This window comes from Helianthus annuus, chromosome 12, assembly GCF_002127325.2.
Source record: "Helianthus annuus cultivar XRQ/B chromosome 12, HanXRQr2.0-SUNRISE, whole genome shotgun sequence".
NCBI lineage: Eukaryota > Viridiplantae > Streptophyta > Magnoliopsida > Asterales > Asteraceae > Helianthus > Helianthus annuus.
In genome coordinates this window covers 87,111,921-87,132,156 of record NC_035444.2, presented here as the reverse complement: position 1 = coordinate 87,132,156, position 20,236 = coordinate 87,111,921, and the positions used below count along the sequence as shown (strand labels likewise).

The 20,236-nt window shown below is 39.7% G+C and overlaps 2 non-coding genes across 2 annotated transcripts; both read left to right on the top strand.

Moving 5' to 3' along the window:
- Positions 1 to 3,193: 3,193 nt before the first annotated feature.
- On the top strand, positions 3,194 to 3,300 carry LOC118485238. The gene has a single exon (XR_004875543.1). It is a non-coding gene; the product is annotated as a small nucleolar RNA R71 (small nucleolar RNA).
- Positions 3,301 to 9,303: 6,003 nt separating this feature from the next.
- On the top strand, positions 9,304 to 9,410 carry LOC118485192. The gene has a single exon (XR_004875497.1). It is a non-coding gene; the product is annotated as a small nucleolar RNA R71 (small nucleolar RNA).
- The last annotated feature ends 10,826 nt before the right edge of the window (positions 9,411 to 20,236 follow it).

Here is a 20,236-nt window from a genome sequence, read left to right as displayed (position 1 = left end):
GCTCGTACTATGTTAACTTGTATGTTTTATACGTGCATTACGTGAAGTCAAAACCTGACTTGTATTATAACCATGATAGGACGTGGTTGACCATTTACTAGCTTACCTGTACTTTTTGTGTATCTGCCGAGCAAACCAAGGTGAGTTCACACAGCCAAGGCATGGGATTCCCGGGTTGGGAATTGGGTTGGAATGTTGATATGATAAGATTACTCGTACTTACGCAATCACTAGACTATAGACCATCGTCCTCAGGATAGTCAGGACACGTTACGTAAAGCCTACGTAACCCAGTATTTGCCATTTGTCTCCTGGGTCGGGAGGACACGTTACGTAAATCCTGCGTAACCCAATACCTTCTACTGTCTTCCGGGTCAGAAGGACACGCTGCGTAAATCCTGCGTAGCCCCCACGCGTACCACTGTCCTCGGGGAAGGGCACGTCACGTAAAACCTACGTGACCCAGTACGTATTCCTGTTCTCGGTTTATGAAGAACACATGGTTGCACTAGTCTAGTAAGTACCATAATGGGAATCCCTCATTGTTCAGGATAATTGTGAGAATCCCTCACCAATATTATATACATGTATGGGAAGCCCCCACTAGATGAACTTACGCATTACTGATACGAACTTACTTTCTGTGAACTCGCTTAACTAGTTTGTTGATTATTCGCTGCATGCCTTGCAGGACCTTAGGTACATTATGGAGCTTGCACAGGGAGGAGCAGGTCGTTGTGGGATGCGGGTCATGAACGATATTTGAACTTATAACTATTTCGAGTTTACATTACTATGCTTCCGCTACTTAAACAATGTTTGGTTTTGGAACATCAATCATGTCAAGATGAACTACTTTTGGCTTGATCCTGGTCACGTCACGCTCCCAAGCGGTGATACCCCGCAGGTGGATTTTGGGGGTGTGACAGTCTCCGGTGAGATCTGGGTGAATTTCATGATTTGTCGCAAGTGGGGTAGCAGCTGGAGTAGAACTTGACATTCCAAATTTCTCTAGAATATCACGAACGTACTTCGTCTGGTGAATGAAACTTCCCTCAGGAAGTTGTTCAACTTGAAGACCCAAAAAGAATTTCATCTCCCCCATTGATGACATTTCGAATTTTTGCTTCATCACCTGTTCGAAATCTTTGCACAATTTCTCATTCGTTGACCCAAAAATTATATTGTCTACATAAATCTGTACTATCAGAAGATGACCATCAACGACTTTAGTGAAGAGAGTGGCATCCACTTTTCCACGTATGAAACTGTTAGCGAGTAGGTGTTGAGACAAAGTCTCGTACCAGGCTCTTGGGGCCTGGTGTAAACCATACAACGCTTTGTCCAATAAGTAGACCTTGTTTTTGTGGATTGGGTCAGTAAAGCCCGGCGGCTGACCGACAAAAACCTCCTCTTTGACCTTCCCATAAAGAAACGCTGACTTTACATCCAACTGATATACTTTAAAGTTCTTCCAAGACGCAAATGCTAGGAAAATTCTGATAGCCTCTAGTCGTGCCACAGGTGTAACAACTCTCATTAAAATCCATAATTAGGATGATAATTAGTCAATAAGAAAACCCTAATTGAGACACCCAAGTAATTCTGCACTAACCCTAAAATTTTCAGAACAATTGGAATTAGGATCAGGGCCCCTAAAACTCAGGGGGGGTTAAACCCTAGTGATAATTATCTTTAAAATACGTTGTACAGATTGAAATTCGTTTTAACATTGAGTCAGCAAAGCTAGTCCCGAACCCAGCTAGCCTATATAATTAGACCGCCTCTCTTACGGACCGTAAGGGGAAAGGGCATACGGTCCGTAAGCGTGCCAAATTTTGTGTATAAATAGCCGACATTGGCAATTGATTTCAGAAGTTGAGACGACGGCCAAAAGCCTTCTGTACGTCGAATTATAACAAAAACAGTCCCAAAAACCACACACTGATCACGAAGTGTTGCCGCAAAACAGGGTAATAACTCGATCGCTATTACGATTCATTTTCCGACTGATCAATATATCCAATGGATGTTTAAGTGCCGCCCACATAGGGTTATACTTTGTCGTTCGTCGTTAAATCGATGGATGTTTAAGTATTGCACTTTGTCGTTCGTTGTGAGAATTTGATCTCGTAAGTTATCGTAAATGCTGTATTGATCACTAACCCGGTTTTGTGTACATTATTATTTAAACTAGGTTAACAAGGCTAATCCATATTCTGTCCGTATTAAATCTGCAATGTGAGTCATTCTCTTTTTATCAAATGTTTTACAATACTCCAAATTATTTTCAGAATTATAATTACAGTGATTAAGTTTATGTAATTGATGTGCGTGAAGTGTGTTATATTTTTGATGAGTATTTAAGCCCCTTTTTTACACTTTTAGCCAAGTTTTAAATTTATAAAACACGATATTCACTAACACTAAACACACATATGGGCAAGTGCACCCATCATGGACGTAGTATAGTGTTGGTAAGATACCGAGGTCGTCCAAGGACACAAGAGCTTTTAATACCGGTTTATCCTCAACGTCTAATCAAATCAAAAAGTTAGAAAAATGTTTTAAACTAAGAAAAATAAAAACTAACTAAATGCTGAAAATAAAAATAAAATAAAAACAGATAGACAAGATAAATCACTTGGATCCGACACGTGTATTAGTATAACCTTTGATTATTTTTGCACTTTTGCACTTGTTTAAGAGATTATCTTAGTTATTGTAGTAGGCCCCTCTTTTGAAGGCGACGTTACCCTCAACCCAGTAGTTTGAGTCAGCAAGGATACAATCCTAAAGGGTCGGATTATTGAAAGATAATGAATTAAGTTTACCATTTCTTGTTGATCGTCCGTTTCTTTCATGCAACTCCAATTTTCATGTGACCCACCACACCCTTCACAAGCCATAACCGAGACGGTTTTTGTCATTTCTAATTTTTTTATTTTTGAAGAAAGGGCCTCGATTTGGGCTTGTAAAGAAGTGCTTTCGTCGACCTTATGGGCGCCCGGGGCGATAGACTTATTTCCCCGGGGGGTGTGCCATTGAAAATTGGTTTGAGCAATTTCCTCAATCTGATTATATTTCATGTGGGCGTCGGTTACCTAAAAGTCCCCCGGAGCTAGAATCAAGTGTCTGTCTAGTGTGTGGCAACAATCCATTGTAGAAAGTGGATACTTGTTGCCATATTGCGAGGCCGTGATGGGGACACTTGCGTAATAGCTCCTTGAACCTTTCCCAAGTTTCATATAAGGATTCCCCGTCCTCTTGTGAGTATGTATTAATTTCAGTCATTAATTTAGCAGTTTTAGCAGGAGGGAAATACTTATATAGAAATTTTTGGGCTAGTTCATCCCAGGTGTTTACCGAACCAGCTGGGAGGGCGTTGAGCCAAGCTTTCGCTCGGTCTTTTAGTGAGAATGGAAACATATGGAGGCGGATGGCGTCGTTTGATGCTCCATTGATCCGAAAGGTATCACATATTTCTAAGAAATTAGTTATATGTAGATGGGGATCCTCGTCCGCAAGCCCGTGGAAGGTTGCGGAGTTTTGGAGCATTTGTATCAAATGCGATCGAAGCTCGAAGTTATTGGCTTCGACATTCGGAGCATTGATAGCGGCGCCTAGATTACCTACGGTGGGCCGTAGATAATCCATAAGGGTACGTTGGTCCGCCATTGGAGGTGGATCACCCGAAACCTTCTCTTGGTTTTTGGCTTTTAACTTTTTTCTGAGAAAGCGTTCGGGTTCTTCTAATGGTTCTTTTATGTCTTTATTGGAACTGGAGTTCATACACTACGTGAGGTTGGTGTCGGGTTCCAAGTCCTGCAATAAAAACAGAAAAGAATGTTGGTCAGAAGGTTCACCACGGCCCCGTGTTGAGCGAACACGGCCCCGTGGTCGGAATTACAGTGATTGTTTTTCAGATCCCAGTTACTGGAAGTTGGACACGGCCCCGTGTTGCACCGGCACGGCCCCGTGGTCAGCCTTCTGTAACTTGAAAAACAAAAACTGCCAGTAACGATGCTGAGCGCGGCCCGTGTCCAACCAGGCACGGCCCCGTGCTGAGCTCTGCAGAAGCTGAAAAACTAAAAAAAAATCCTAAAAAATTAAAGAAAAATAAAAATATGATTAGGCCGCTGATTCCTAACTTTCTTAAAATCCTTGTGTCCCCGGCAGCGGCGCCAAAAACTTGATGTGCGTGAAGTGTGTTATATTTTTTATGAGTATTTAAGCCCCTTTTTTACACTTTTAGCCAAGTTTTAAATTTATAAAAAACGATATTCACTAACACTAAACACACATATGGGCAAGTGCACCCATCGTGGACGTAGTATAGTGTTGGTAAGATACCGAGGTCGTCCAAGGACACAAGAGCTTTTAATACCGGTTTATCCTCAACGTCTAATCAAATCAAAAAGTTAGAAAAATGTTTTAAACTAAGAAAAATAAAAACTAACTAAATGCTGAAAATAAAAATAAAATAAAAACAGATAGACAAGATGAATCACTTGGATCCGACACGTGTATTAGTATAACCTTTGATTATTTTTGCACTTTTGCACTTGTTTAAGAGATTATCTTAGTTATTGTAGTAGGCTCCTCTTTTGAAGGCGACGTTACCCTCAACCCAGTAGTTTGAGTCAGCAAGGATACAATCCTAAAGGGTCGGATTATTGAAAGATAATGAATTAAGTTATTAATGCAAATTGTGGTAGGCCCCGCTTTTGGCGGTGACGTTACCCTCGGCTAAGTAGTCTGAGTCAGCAAGGATACAGTCCTAAATAGCCGGGTTATAGTATTAATAGTAGTTAACTTATGAGGGGGTCAAAGAGTTTGGATCCCCGCCATCCAATACCTATGGGCATTGAAGGAGATCCTACTAAATTTGACCCAGGTCCCAAGCAGGACCTCTAAACGCTGAACAAGGGCAAGACCCTTACCAAACCGTTCCCTTAACCCCCGACCAGGTAGCCAACATACCTCCATATAGACCGTGGAGATATGAATGGTGAAAATCTTTTATTTTATATAGACAGTAAAATAATGCCAAGACACCACGAACAAACGATAAGGAAAGATCACCTTCAACATAAGTAACTAGTTATTAAAGTCATTAATACAAAACCAAATAAAAAGTGCAAAAGATTAAAAATAAAAAGTATTATACTAAACACTTGTCTTCACCAAGTGATGTAAGAGACTTAGGCAAACATGGCCTTGATTGTCAAGAACTCTTACGATCAATCTTGGATCCCGAGACGACTCACACACTCTACGATGGACAATGGATGATGGTGGTGGATGATGGTGTTATGGTGGTGGTGGGTGGTGGATGAAGTGTGAGAGAGGTGGTGTGCCAAGGGATGAGAGAGAATGAAACCAAGCTCCTCTATTTATAGGCTGAACAGAAGGCTGGACACGGCCCCGTGTCCGCTGGCACGGCCCTGTGCCCGTCTGACATTCTCTCTCTTCATTAATTGTAATTCGCAATTACAATTAATGCGCCTGCTGTACTTTCACCACGCCCCCGTGCCCGCTGGACACGGCCCCGTGGTGGGCAATGGAAGCTTCTACTGGTTTGTCTTTTCTGTTGCTTCCTGGGCACGCCCCCGTGTTCGCTGGACACGGGGCGTGTTCAGACTCTGTTTCTTCTCCTTTGCTTTGGGAGGTACCGTTGAGGGTCCGGGCAGTCTACTTTTGTTCCTATTCTTGTATTTATGGTAGAATTAGTTGTCTTTTTGCTTCTTTTGTGATTTTGAGCTCATTTAATCCTGAAAATACAAAAGGAAGACAAAAACACTATTTTTCCAACATTAGTACTCAAAAAGGGTTAGTTTTATGCCTTAATTGATGTGATTTATATGTTGCATTTTACACACATCAAATACCCCCACACTTGAACTTTTGCTTGTCCTCAAGCAAAACTCTTTAAATGTGGCTTACACTCCAAAATGGAATAGGTAGAAGAGAAGTTTTTGGCTTGTCCTAGAGTGTCGGGAATCCAAGGTCTTTGTAAGTTTTATTTTTATTTATTTACAATCCTATTCGTTATGATTTATTTTGAACGTTTCATAAGATAAATTACTTATTTGGGCATAGCATGCCTTATTAAAATTCCATTTATATACAAGTTCACATACCTCACGGGAGATCACTCAACACTCGGCCGAAGGTGTATATTTTAGTGAATCACTCGAGAGCGGCACGGAACTTACGCCTTCCATAGGCTTGCCAAGCAATCAATCCTCCTCCTTTTTAACTTTTTACCTTTGTAAATATCAAGAGGACTTTTTGGGGTAAAGGGTTAGGCTTGGGTTAAAGGTGGGTGGTTGGTTAGTGGTTAGTAAAAAGGGCGAAAATCGTAACAAGCGTCGGTTTTCGTGAAATACCTTGTTTTTAGTGACTTTTTATTTTTTTGAAGTATTTCTCCAAACAAGCTTTTATATAGCTTTTGTTTGTTTTTGACTTCATCACTATTTTTTTTTTGATCGTCACATAAAAAGGTGAGTTTACGACAAAGCGAGCTTGTTACTAAAATAAAGGGTGAAAAATAAAAAGGTTTTTGGTGGGTAAAAAGGGTTTTTGGGGTAATGAAATGAAAGGTTTAGGCTCAAAGGGGCTATCTAGGGGGATTTTTGGGTAGGTGATAAAAAATGAAAAATAATGGTTTTGAAAGAAAATGGTTAGTCCTAATGCCTCCATCATTTACTTACTTGGGTTTAAGTTGGTAAGGACCGGGAATGTATTGTCGTGGCAAGTTCTAGATTTGTAAGAACCAAGCGGCTATTCACACAAGAAACGAAAAATGAGCATTTAATCTAAATATGTATATTTTTGTGCTCAATAAAGGCTCAAAACTCACTTTTGTGGGAATGGGTTTTTAATGTGACCAAGTATATATAATCAAATTTTTAACTAGACTTGTTATGCCGTTTCATAATTTTCTTATGTTTGTTCTTTTTTTATCACGACGCTATCGGTTGTAAACTTGTAAAAATATAACCTTTTTAGAACTTGTTATTCCCAACTTAAACTAAGACAAGTAAATATAAAAAATGAAAAAGTTTTTGAAAAAATTTGGGGTGTTTAGCGGTTCCAATAGAGTTTTGTGTAAGGCTTGTGTTTAGGATTTTGCAAAATTTCAAGGTTTTAGCATCCCCCCCACACTTAAATTACACATTGTCCTCAATGTGTCCAAAAATAAAGTTTTTGGTTGATTAGAATGTGTAAAAGTGGGTTTAAAAGCAAAGTTTTATGTTACTGGCATCCTGGACACGGCCCCGTGTTAACCGGGCACGGCCCCGTGGTCAAGTGCCAGTAACAAAAATTAGAGAATTGAAACAGAAGCCTGGACACGGGGGCGTGTCCGCTGAACACGGCCCGTGTCCAGTTACCTGAACTGGGTGATTTTCTGCAGGGGGCTCAGCACGGGGCCGTGTTGGTTGGGCACGGCCCGCGTTGAGCCTTCTGTGATGGAGATTTTTGTCGGGTTGCTCTGTTCTTCTTGCATGGTTCCATTTTTCCCGTTCCCTTTTTCATCCATTACCACCATGAGTGTGTTTTATTCTGCAAAAACTAAAAGATTAAACTAAACTAAGGATAGTTCCGCGGAATGCCTCCGTGGTGCGCCACGTTTATAAGGGTCCTTGGCTAGACCCGAGTCGAGGTTATATATCTTCTGAGTGGGATGCCTGGCTTCCCATGTTACACCGTCGGAGAGCGGCATCCAGGCTCGAATCAATAACCTTCATGTAATTGACTGGGTCGTCGTCCTCTATTCTCTTCCCAACTCCGAACTTCACCTCATCATCCCCATACCTCAAAGTGAGTGTCCCGTCATTCATGTCTACCACTGCTTGTGCCGTGGCAAGGAAGGGTCTCCCTAGTATAAGGGGGACCTCGGTGTCTTCCTCCATATCGAGTATGACAAAGTCAACTGGATAAACGAATCTGCTTACCCTTACCAAGACATTCTCGATGACACCTTGTGGGAACTTGACGGATCGATCAGCGAGTTGTATGCTTATTTTTGTAGGGCTCGTGGTTCCCAAGCCAAGCCTTTTGAACATTGATGAGGGCATGAGGTTAATGCTAGCCCCTAGGTCGGCCTAGGCATTGCGAACGGGCGATTCCCCTATTGAGCATGGAATCGTGAAACTTCCGGGATCGATTTTCTTTTGGGGTAGTTTATTGAGTATGAGGGAAGAGCATTCTTCGCCTAAATTAACTAATTGCAAATTTTCAATTTTCTTTTTATGGGTAAGGAAGTCCCTCATAAATTTAGAGTATTTGGGCATTTGGGTTAGGACTTCGATAAAAGGAATATTGACATGCAACTGTTTTAACAGACTTTCGAATTTTGCGAATTGCTCATTGGTCTTTTGATGAATTAACCTACCGGGGTACGGAACTCGAGGAGCCTTGGTAGGCTCTGGTGATGGAGGAGAGTTCTTTTCCTGCAGAGGTGTTGGCATCGTTTCTTCCGTAGGTGGCGGTACTTCTACAGGCCCTACGGTTCGGTTTCGTAGTGTGATGAGGTGAACTTGCGCCTTTGGGTTTGTTTCGGTATTGCTAGGTAATGCGCCTTGCGGTCTCTCGGAAAAGTTTTGAGCTATTTGATTTATTTGTTTTTCTATGTTTTGAATGCTAGCTTGTTGATTCCTAAAATTAGACTCTAATTGTAGAAATCTTTCCGAGTTTTTCTTATCAGTGTCAGAGACGAGGCGAGATATAGTATCTTCGGGCCTTTCTCGTCCACCTTGTTGTTGAGTGAAATTTTGTGACTCATTTCTTGATTGCTGAAAGTTTGTTCGTTGGGTTTGTTGGTTACTACTATTGCCGGGTTCCCTCCAACCAAGGTTTGGGTGGTTTCGCCATCCTTGGTTGTAAGTTCCCGTTGGAGGACCTGACGGCCTAGGTCTATTATCAATGTAGTTTACCATTTCTTGTTGATCGTCCGTTTCTTTCATGCAACTCCAATTTTCATGTGACCCACCACACCCTTCACAAGCCATAACCGAGACGGTTTTTGTCATTTCTAATTTTTTTATTTTTGAAGAAAGGGCCTCGATTTGGGCTTGTAAAGAAGTGCTTTCGTCGACCTTATGGGCGCCCGGGGCGATAGACTTATTTCCCCGGGGGGTGTGCCATTGAAAATTGGTTTGAGCAATTTCCTCAATCTGATTATATATTTCATGTGGGCGTCGGTTACCTAAAAGTCCCCCGGAGCTAGAATCAAGTGTCTGCCTAGTGTGTGGCAACAATCCATTGTAGAAAGTGGATACTTGTTGCCATATTGCGAGGCCGTGATGGGGACACTTGCGTAATAGCTCCTTGAACCTTTCCCAAGTTTCATATAAGGATTCACCGTCCTCTTGTGAGTATGTATTAATTTCAGTCATTAATTTAGCAGTTTTAGCAGGAGGGAAATACTTATATAGAAATTTTTGGGCTAGTTCATCCCAGGTGTTTACCGAACCAGCTGGGAGGGCGTTGAGCCAAGCTTTCGCTCGGTCTTTTAGTGAGAATGGAAACATACGGAGGCGGATGGCGTCGTTTGATGCTCCATTGATCCGAAAGGTATCACATATTTCTAAGAAATTAGTTATATGTAGATGGGGATCCTCGTCCGCAAGCCCGTGGAAGGTTGCGGAGTTTTGGAGCATTTGTATCAAATGCGGTCGAAGCTCGAAGTTATTGGCTTCGACATTCGGAGCATTGATAGCGGCGCCTAGATTACCTACGGTGGGCCGTAGATAATCCATAAGGGTACGTTGGTCCGCCATTGGAGGTGGATCACCCGAAACCTTCTCTTGGTTTTTGGCTTTTAACCTTTTTCTGAGAAAGCGTTCGGGTTCTTCTAATGGTTCTTTTATGTCTTTATTGGAACTGGAGTTCATACACTACGTGAGGTTGGCGTCGGGTTCCAAGTCCTGCAATAAAAACAGAAAAGAATGTTGGTCAGAAGGTTCACCACGGCCCCGTGTTGAGCGAACACGGCCCCGTGGTCGGAATTACAGTGATTGTTTTTCAGATCCCAGTTACTGGAAGTTGGACACGGCCCCGTGTTGCACCGGCACGGCCCCGTGGTCAGCCTTCTGCAACTTGAAAAACAAAAACTGCCAGTAACGATGCTGAGCACGGCCCGTGTCCAACCAGGCACGGCCCCGTGCTGAGCTCTGCAGAAGCTGAAAAACTAAAAAAAAATCCTAAAAAATTAAAGAAAAATAAAAATATGATTAGGCCGCTGATTCCTAACTTTCTTAAAATCCTTGTGTCCCCGGCAGCGGCGCCAAAAACTTGATGTGCGTGAAGTGTGTTATATTTTTGATGAGTATTTAAGCCCCTTTTTTACACTTTTAGCCAAGTTTTAAATTTATAAAACACGATATTCACTAACACTAAACACACATATGGGCAAGTGCACCCATCGTGGACGTAGTATAGTGTTGGTAAGATACCGAGGTCGTCAAGGGACACAAGAGCTTTTAATACCGGTTTATCCTCAACGTCTAATCAAATCAAAAAGTTAGAAAAATGTTTTAAACTAAGAAAAATAAAAACTAACTAAATGCTGAAAATAAAAATAAAATAAAAACAGATAGACAAGATGAATCACTTGGATCCGACACGTGTATTAGTATAACCTTTGATTATTTTTGCACTTTTGCACTTGTTTAAGAGATTATCTTAGTTATTGTAGTAGGCCCCTCTTTTGAAGGCGACGTTACCCTCAACCCAGTAGTTTGAGTCAGCAAGGATACAATCCTAAAGGGTCGGATTATTGAAAGATAATGAATTAAGTTATTAATGCAAATTGTGGTAGGCCCCGCTTTTGGCGGTGACGTTACCCTCGGCTAAGTAGTCTGAGTCAGCAAGGATACAGTCCTAAATAGCCGGGTTATAGTATTAATAGTAGTTAACTTATGAGGGGGTCAAAGAGTTTGGATCCCCGCCATCCAATACCTATGGGCATTGAAGGAGATCCTACTAAATTTGACCCAGGTCCCAAGCAGGACCTCTAAACGCTGAACAAGGGCAAGACCCTTACCAAACCGTTCCCTTAACCCCCGACCAGGTAGCCAACATACCTCCATATAGACCGTGGAGATATGAATGGTGAAAATCTTTTATTTTATATAGACAGTAAAATAATGCCAAGACACCACGGACAAACGATAAGGAAAGATCACCTTCAACATAAGTAACTAGTTATTAAAGTCATTAATACAAAACCAAATAAAAAGTGCAAAAGATTAAAAATAAAAAGTATTATACTAAACACTTGTCTTCACCAAGTGATGTAAGAGACTTAGGCAAACATGGCCTTGATTGTCAAGAACTCTTACGATCAATCTTGGATCCCGAGACGACTCACACACTCTACGATGGACAATGGATGATGGTGGTGGATGATGGTGTTATGGTGGTGGTGGGTGGTGGATGAAGTGTGAGAGAGGTGGTGTGCCAAGGGATGAGAGAGAATGAAACCAAGCTCCTCTATTTATAGGCTGAACAGAAGGCTGGACACGGCCCCGTGTCCGCTGGACACGGCCCCGTGCCCGTCTGACATTCTCTCTCTTCATTAATTGTAATTCGCAATTACAATTAATGCGCCTGCTGTACTTTCACCACGCCCCCGTGCCCGCTGGACACGGCCCCGTGGTGGGCAATGGAAGCTTCTACTGGTTTGTCTTTTCTGCTGCTTCCTGGGCACGCCCCTGTGTTCGCTGGACACGGGGCGTGTTCAGACTCTGTTTCTTCTCCTTTGCTTTGGGAGGTACCGTTGAGGGTCCGGGCAGTCTACTTTTGTTCCTTTTCTTGTATTTATGGTAGAATTAGTTGTCTTTTTGCTTCTTTTGTGATTTTGAGCTCATTTAATCCTGAAAATACAAAAGGAAGACAAAAACACTATTTTTCCAACATTAGTACTCAAAAAGGGTTAGTTTTATGCCTTAATTGATGTGATTTATATGTTGCATTTTACACACATCAGTAATCACCAAATTACAGCCAGTATGTGGGGTATTGTGCACATTACTACTGTTTCTATCACTTTAGGTGGGCGAACCGAAAATTAAGTGATATACGTCATTCATTGGGGCAGCCAATGGTGATATGACCATAGTCACAGATCCGGTCGAGTGACAAATACTGTGGGTAGTTGGTAGATATCAGAAACATATGTAAAAACTCTTAATACTGTAAATTATAATAAACGAGTCATTTTAAATAAATAGAATGATTCACTCAGTATTTCCCGCTGACAAAACCTTTTTCAAACATGTTTCAGGTGATCTATTGTAATTCAGGAAAAGTGCTGGAGAGCATTTCAAGCTTAAGAAAGTGGCTCATTATAAAATAGAGGAATATGTTTTCTAAAAATAAAAGATTTCTCAGTAAAATCATGTTATTGTAAATTACCGGGATTTTATCCCGTGTTGTGAAATAAAATAATCGGGAAAAGTTTTTAGCTTTAAAAAGATCCTGTTGATAAACTTCCGCTGCTAAAATCAATTAAATAAATATCACGGGATTTCTGTCCCGCGGCTCCTGAAACGGGTCAAACCGGGTCGGGGGCCGTGACAGAAATAAGGTGGTATCAGAGCCACTGAGTTAAGCTAATTAAGTATTTAAAGATACTTAATTTTTCCTGATTACTATTATGTGATTATGTGTTTTATTAAACTGACTATTTGTTAGTTACAGTATGGGTAAGCAAAAGCTGCAAAATATCTATCTTAAATTAGATAGGTCAGTCTACGAAGAGGGAAGTTCATCCCAAAGCAAATTTTCAAAACTCCCTGCAATTCCTGAAGAAGGAATATTTGTGCGAAAAGCACAATATGAGAAACCGCTTTCTCCTAGAAAAAGGAGTATGATTATTAAGAAAAGTAAAGAACAAATCCGAGAAAAGAGTATTAAAAAGGAAACCCAGGAATTAATCAATAAATTACCTTGGGAAGACAAGCTAGATGAGAAATGGGCAAATTTGTATATGCTAGCCACTGTAGCAGAACATGCAAATCTTTAAAAACCCAAAGTCTAGTAATAGCACTTCCCAGTAAATAAATAAATAAATCCGAGTGTGTTCTTTCCTGTTATTTTGTACAAATAGTGTGCAATAAAACTTCAATGTTTATTTGTTAAACTTTGTTTCAAAGTTTTAACTTAGTATTTTTGTGTATTTTGCATATATGCTACACAGCATGAATGAGATATCTGAAGCCTTTCAGAACCTCAATCTTTACCCGGTGAATGTAGAAGTTTCCAAAGATTTTACTGGATACTTTGCTGATGTGGAACAACCTGTAGAATTCAATGCTCCACCTTTGACAAAGCCAAAACGAAAGAAAAGAAAGAATTATGTATGGGGTAGTCGTATACATAGGAAAAAGCCAGCTACGAAACTTCCTAAAATAAACAACCCTTTAGAAAAAGGAAAAGAAATTGTACTCAAAGAAAGTTCTAAACAGCAAGAGATGGAAACTGAAGTCAAGGAAGGTTCTAGGCAAATGGAAATACAGTTTGAGGAATATTCTAAGGAAATAGAAATGGAAGTAGGACAAGGTTCTAGACCAACTCAGATAGAAATTGGAGAGAGCTCCAACCAAAACCAGGGAATAACTTTTCAGGAGGAAATAGATTTTCTATTGGCAAGCTGTGAGACTATTCAGCCTGTCAATACTAATGTTTTTACCTATCCTCTTGAAAATCAACTCCCTATAAATCTTGAACCAGCAATCCCAGAACCAATAGTCCACTCCCAACCTGTAGGAATGGACGAATGGTGGACGAATGATTGGCAATTTCAAAATATTGTCAATGATCCTTATTCCTTTCTTCCACAATTCAATCCAGAACCCCTACCTAATCCACCAATGAGTAACGAAAATATGGTGGAACTTCGCCATTATGGTGAAGAATTGATGGATGCAGGAAATAGAATCAGGGAGATAGGGGGACAAATTGCCTGGAAGTATGATGTAAGGGAACTTCGTTTTTAGAACAAGTGGCGAGAGATAGGAGGGTGGTAAAACTATAGTTGTGTAATAGTAAAAGAAATAGTGAAATCAGTCTGTAACATAGCTACAAATAAAACTTTGTAAAATATTGGTGTGTATTGATGCATACTATAACCAATATAAAATGAAATCGAGAATTCGATAGTTTTGACTATACTTGTATTGTAAATTGTCTGATTGTTTGTGTATAATTGCTATTTATCAGATACTAATAAAAAATTATATATATTATCAGATGGCAAATATTGGTAATGAACCGGTAAATGAGGTTAATCAGTCAGAGCAACATCCAGGGGATCAATATATGACTAGACAAGACAAGACATTGAAAATATTGTTGCTCAAGGGATAGCCAATGCTATTCCAGCATTCGTTGCTGCTGTAAAAGTCCAATCGAACCGCAACATATCGTTCCTAGTAAACGTACTTCTGAAGATAACTTCAGTAACAGTATAAACGGGGGCAATAATCATGTTAATCATGATAATGAATCCTAGCACACGCCGCTCCCTAAGAAACTGAAAGCTGCAACACCTTGTTGCACTTTCAAAGAATTCCTTGCTTGTAAACCCACTGAATTTGCAGGCAATGAAGGGGCAACTGCATCACTGCGTTGGTTAGAGAAAACCGAAGCAGTAATTGCAATAAGTAAGGGTGCCAAAGATGATCAGGTCATGTACGCATCAAATCTGTTTAAAGAAGGAGCACTCGAATGGTGGAACACTGTGTTACAAGCTAAAGGAAGAAATAGGGCTTATGCTATGACTTGGGAAGAATTTAAGAATCTTGTAGAAAGAAAATTATGTCCTGAGTATGAAAAGGAACAAATGGCAAATAAGTTCCTAAATCATCGGATGATAGGTATAGATTGTCGTGGTTATACTTCGACATTCTTTGAATATGCTAGAGTGGTACCAACACTGGCTTCGCCAGAACCGGTACTCATTTCTCGCTATATTTGGGGATTAATTGGCGAAATTCGCAATATCGTTAAGGCTGCGAGACCTCGCACTATTGACGATGCAGTAGACTTAGCTAACACCCTAACTGATGAACTGATACGCACAAGAGATGAAGATAAGAAGAAGGAACTAGCTCAGAAAATTACCCAAGGATTTAGGGTGGGTAATAGTAGTAATTTCAAGAAAAGAGGAGCAGGGCAATCTTCAACTTTGCCATTCTGCAAAATTTGCAAAAAGAAACATTTTGGAAAATGTAATAAAATTTGCAATTTTTGCAAAACGATAGGACATCGTGAAGAAAACTGCAGAAAGAAATCCATAATTTGTTACAATTGTGGAGAAGCCGGACATTTCAAAACAGAATGTCCTAAGTTAGTCAAACCAGTAGACAACAAACCCAAGGCGACCGAAGGAGCTACTAAGAAGAATGCCAGAGCATTCCAGCTAACCACACAAAAAGCAGAGCTCATCCCGGATGTGATAGCCGGTACGTTTTTAGTTCACGACGTTTATGCAAAAGTATTGTTTGACTCTGGTGCAAACCAAAGTTTTATAAATACTTCATTCTGCCAAGCTCTTAAGTTACCCTTAACTACCATTAGGCAGATTTTTACAGTCGAAATAGCAGATGGGAATTTAGTAAAAATCAAACAGGTTTTTGCAAAAAGTAGAAATAGAACTTTCAGGTCATAAATTTGCTGCAAACCTATTACCTATGAAATTAGCTGAATTTGATGTTGTGTTAGGAATGGATTGGTTAATAGCCAACCATGCTCAAATCATTTGTGATAAAAACTCTATAGAAATTCAAGCATCTACTAGAGAAGTAATCATGATTACAGGAGATAAACCTCAAAAGCCACTGAAGTTCATATCAGTAATGAAAGTTGCTAATTATGAATGAAAACAAGGAATAGTATATATGATTTCAGTAATCATTAGTACTAAAGGTAAAGAACTTAAGGAAATTCCTGTAGTCTCAGAATACCCAGATATATTCCCAGAAGATTTACCTGGGTTACCACCAGATAGGGAGGTAGAATTCAGGATTCATCTAATTCCAGGAACTACACCGATAGCCAAGGCACCCTATCGATTAGCTCCTACCGAAATGCTAGAATTGAAGAAGCAATTAGATGAATTACTAAGCAAAGGATTTATACAACCTAGTTCATCCCCTTGGGGTGCACCAGTGTTGTTTGTGAAAAAGAAAGATGGATCGATGAGAATGTGTATCGATTATAGAGAGTTGAATAAGGTTACAATTAAGAATCGATACCCATTACCTAGGATTGATGATCTTTTTGATCAATTAGAAGGCGCTAAATACTTTTCTAAGATAGACTTGCGCTCCGGATATCATCAATTAAAGGTTCAAGAAGAAGACATACCTAAAACTTCTTTTAGAACTAGGTATGGACATTATGAGTTTACAGTCATGCCCTTCGGATTAACTAATGCACCTGCAGCATTTATGGACATGATGAACAAGATCTGTAAACCATATTTGGATAAATTTGTAATTGTTTTCATAGACGATATACTTATTTATTCAAAAAGTCAGGACGAACATTGTCAGCACTTGCATGCACTCTTAACTTTGTTAAGAAAAGAAAAGTTGTACGCCAAATTTTCGAAGTGTGAATTTTGGCTACAAGAAGTGCAATTCTTAGGACACATGGTAAATCATGAAGGTATTTACGTAGATCCTGCTAAGATAGAAGCAATTACCAATTGGAAGGTTCCGCAAACCGCAATGGAATTTAGAAGTTTTATAGTTTAGCCGGGTATTATAGACGGTTTATTAAGGATTTCTCCAAGATAGCAATACCATTAACTAAGCTAACCTGTAAAGCCATTAAGTTTGAATGGGGACCTAAACAAGAAGAAGCCTTCAGAATCTTAAAGCAGAAATTAACCAATGCTCCAATCTTAGCCTTACTAGAAGGAACAGAAGATTTTGAAGTATATTGTGATGCTTCAAAATTAGGATTCAGATGTGTGTTAATGCAACGCAAGAAGGTAATTGCATATGCTTCCAGATAATTGAAAAAGCACGAGGAAAACTATACGACTCATGACTTAGAATTAGGAGCTATAGTTTTTGCCCTTAAGATATGGAGACATTATCTGTATGGAAGTAAGTTTACTGTTTATACAGATCATAAAAGTTTAAGGTATATATTTGGGCAAAAAGAGTTAAATATGAGGCAAAGAAGATGGATGGAAATCCTGAGTGATTACGACTGTGATATTCAATATCACGAAGGAAAGGCAAACGTAGTCGCAGATGCCTTAAATCGTAAGTATCATGAGAAGCAAAGGCGAGTCCGTGCTCTTAGAATAAATCTACAAGTAGATTTAATAGAACACTTGAAGGAAATTCAGGAAACAACAATCAAGAATGATAGTGAAGGAATGAAAGGTTACCTCAAAGAATTGAAACAAGGAAATGATGGAATTTGGAAATCCCACAAAAGCAGAATTTGGGTACCTAAGCAGGGAAATTTAAGATCAAAGATTTTAGAGGAAGCTCATAAATCTAGGTATACTGTACATCCAGGAAACAATAAGATGTACAAAGATCTAAGAAAGAATTTCTGGTGGATAGGAATGAAAAAGGATATAGCTGAATACGTATCTAAGTGTCTAACCTGTTCACAAGTTAAAGCCGAACATCAGAAACCTTCAGGTCTACTACAACAGTTAGAAATGCCTGTATGGAAATGGGAACTCATAACAATGGACTTTGTTACTAAGTTACCCAAAACCAGAAAAGGTAATGATGCTATTTGGGTAATTATGGATCGGTTAACCAAATCCGCTCATTTTCTACCTATGAAAGAAACCTTTAGCATGGAAAGGTTAGCCAAGTTGTATGTGGATAAAGTAGTATCCTTACATGGAGTCCCACTCTCCATTGTATCGGATAGAGATAGTCGTTTCACTTCCCGTTTCTGGACAAGCTTCCAAGAAGCAATGGGAACCCGACTCAATTTAAGTACTGCATATCATCCACAAACAGACGGACAAAGTGAAAGGACGATCCAAACTCTAGAAGACATGCTCCGAGCATGTGTAATTGACTTTGGTGGTAATTGGGATAACCATTTACCATTAATCGAATTCTCCTATAACAATAGTTATCACTCAAGCATCGAAGCCGCTCCATTCGAAGCACTGTATGGACGCAAGTGCAGAACTCCGGTTTGTTGGGCAGAAATAGGAGAAAGTCAATTATCAGGTCCGGAAATCGTACAAGAAACCACAGACAAGATAACTCAAATCAAGGAGAGATTGAAAACAGCCAGAGATCGTCAGAAAAGCTATGCAGACAATCGCCGCAAGCCACTAGAATTCCAGATAGGAGACAAAGTACTTTTGAAAGTATCTCCTTGGAAAGGAGTAGTACGATTCGGTAAGAAAGGAAAACTGAGTCCAAGATATGTTGGACCATTCCCAGTGATCCAACGAATAGGACCAGTTGCTTATCGCTTACAACTACCAGAAGAACTAGCTAGAGTACATGATGTATTTCATGTATCCAATCTCAAGAAATGTCTATCAGACGAATCCCTGGTAGTACCTCTTCAAGATGTGGAGGTAAATGAAAAGCTGAAATTCATAGAGAAACCTTTACAAATAGAAGACCGGAAGGTCAAGTTTCTCAAACACAAGCGACTAGTACTGGTAAAAGTCAAATGGAATTCAAAGAGGGGACCAGAATATACTTGGGAACTGGAGACAGAAATGAAGCGGAAATACCCTCATCTATTTCAGTGAATCTCGAGGACGAGATTTTTCTTAAGGTGGGGAGGATGTAACAACTCTCATTAAAATCCATAATTAGGTTGATAATTAGTCAATAAGAAAACCCTAATTGAGACACCCAAGTAATTCTGCACTAACCCTAAAATTTTCAAAACAATTGGAATTAGGATCAGGGCCCCTAAAACTCAGGGGGGGGTTAAACCCTAGTGATAATTATCTTTAAAATACGTTGTACAGATTGAAATTCGTTTTAACATTGAGTCAGCAAAGCTAGTCCCGAACCTAGCTAGCCTATATAATTAGACCGCCTCTCTTACGGACCGTAAGGGGAAAGGGCATACGGTCCGTAAGCGTGCCAAATTTTGTGTATACATAGCCGACATTGGCAATTGATTTCAGAAGTTGAGACGACGGCCAAAAGCCTTCTGTACGTCGAATTATAACAAAAACAGTCCCAAAAACCACACACTGATCACGAAGTGTTGCCGCAAAACAGGGTAATAACTCGATCGCTATTACGATTCATTTTCCGACTGATCAATGTATCCAATGGATGTTTAAGTGCCGCCCACATAGGGTTATACTTTGTCGTTCATCGTTAAATCGATGGATGTTTAAGTATTGCACTTTGTCGTTCGTTGTGAGAATTTGATCTCGTGAGTTATCGTAAATGATGTATTGATCACTAACCCGGTTTTGTGTACATTATTATTTAAACTAGGTTAACAAGGCTAATCCATATTCTGTCTGTATTAAATCTGCAATGTGAGTCATTCTCTTTTTATCAAATGTTTTACAATACTCCAAATTATTTTCAGAATTATAATTACAGTGATTAAGTTTATGTAATCACCAAATTACAGCCAGTATGTGGGGTATTGTGCACATTACTACTGTTTCTATCACTTTAGGTGGGTGAACCTAAAATTAAGTGATATACGTCATTCATTGGGGCAGCCAATGGTGATATGACCATAGTCACAGATCCGGTCGAGTGACAAATACTGTGGGTAGTTGGTAGATATCAGAAACATATGTAAAAACTCTTAATACTGTAAATTATAATAAACGAGTCATTTTAAATAAACAGAATGATTCACTCAGTATTTCCCGCTGACAAAACCTTTTTCAAACATGTTTCAGGTGATCTATTGTAATTCAGGAAAAGTGCTGGAGAGCATTTCAAGCTTAAGAAAGAGGCTCATTATAAAATAGAGAAATATGTTTTCTAAAAATAAAAGATTTCTCAGTAAAATCATGTTATTGTAAATTACCGGGATTTTATCCCGAGTTGTGAAATAAAATAATCGGGAAAAGTTTTTAGCTTTAAAAAGATCCTGTTGATAAACTTCCGCTGCTAAAATCAATTAAATAAATATCACAGGATTTCTGTCCCGCGGCTCCTGAAACGGGTCAAACCGGGTCGGGGGCCGTGACAGAAATAAGGTGGTATCAGAGCCACTGAGTTAAGCTAAT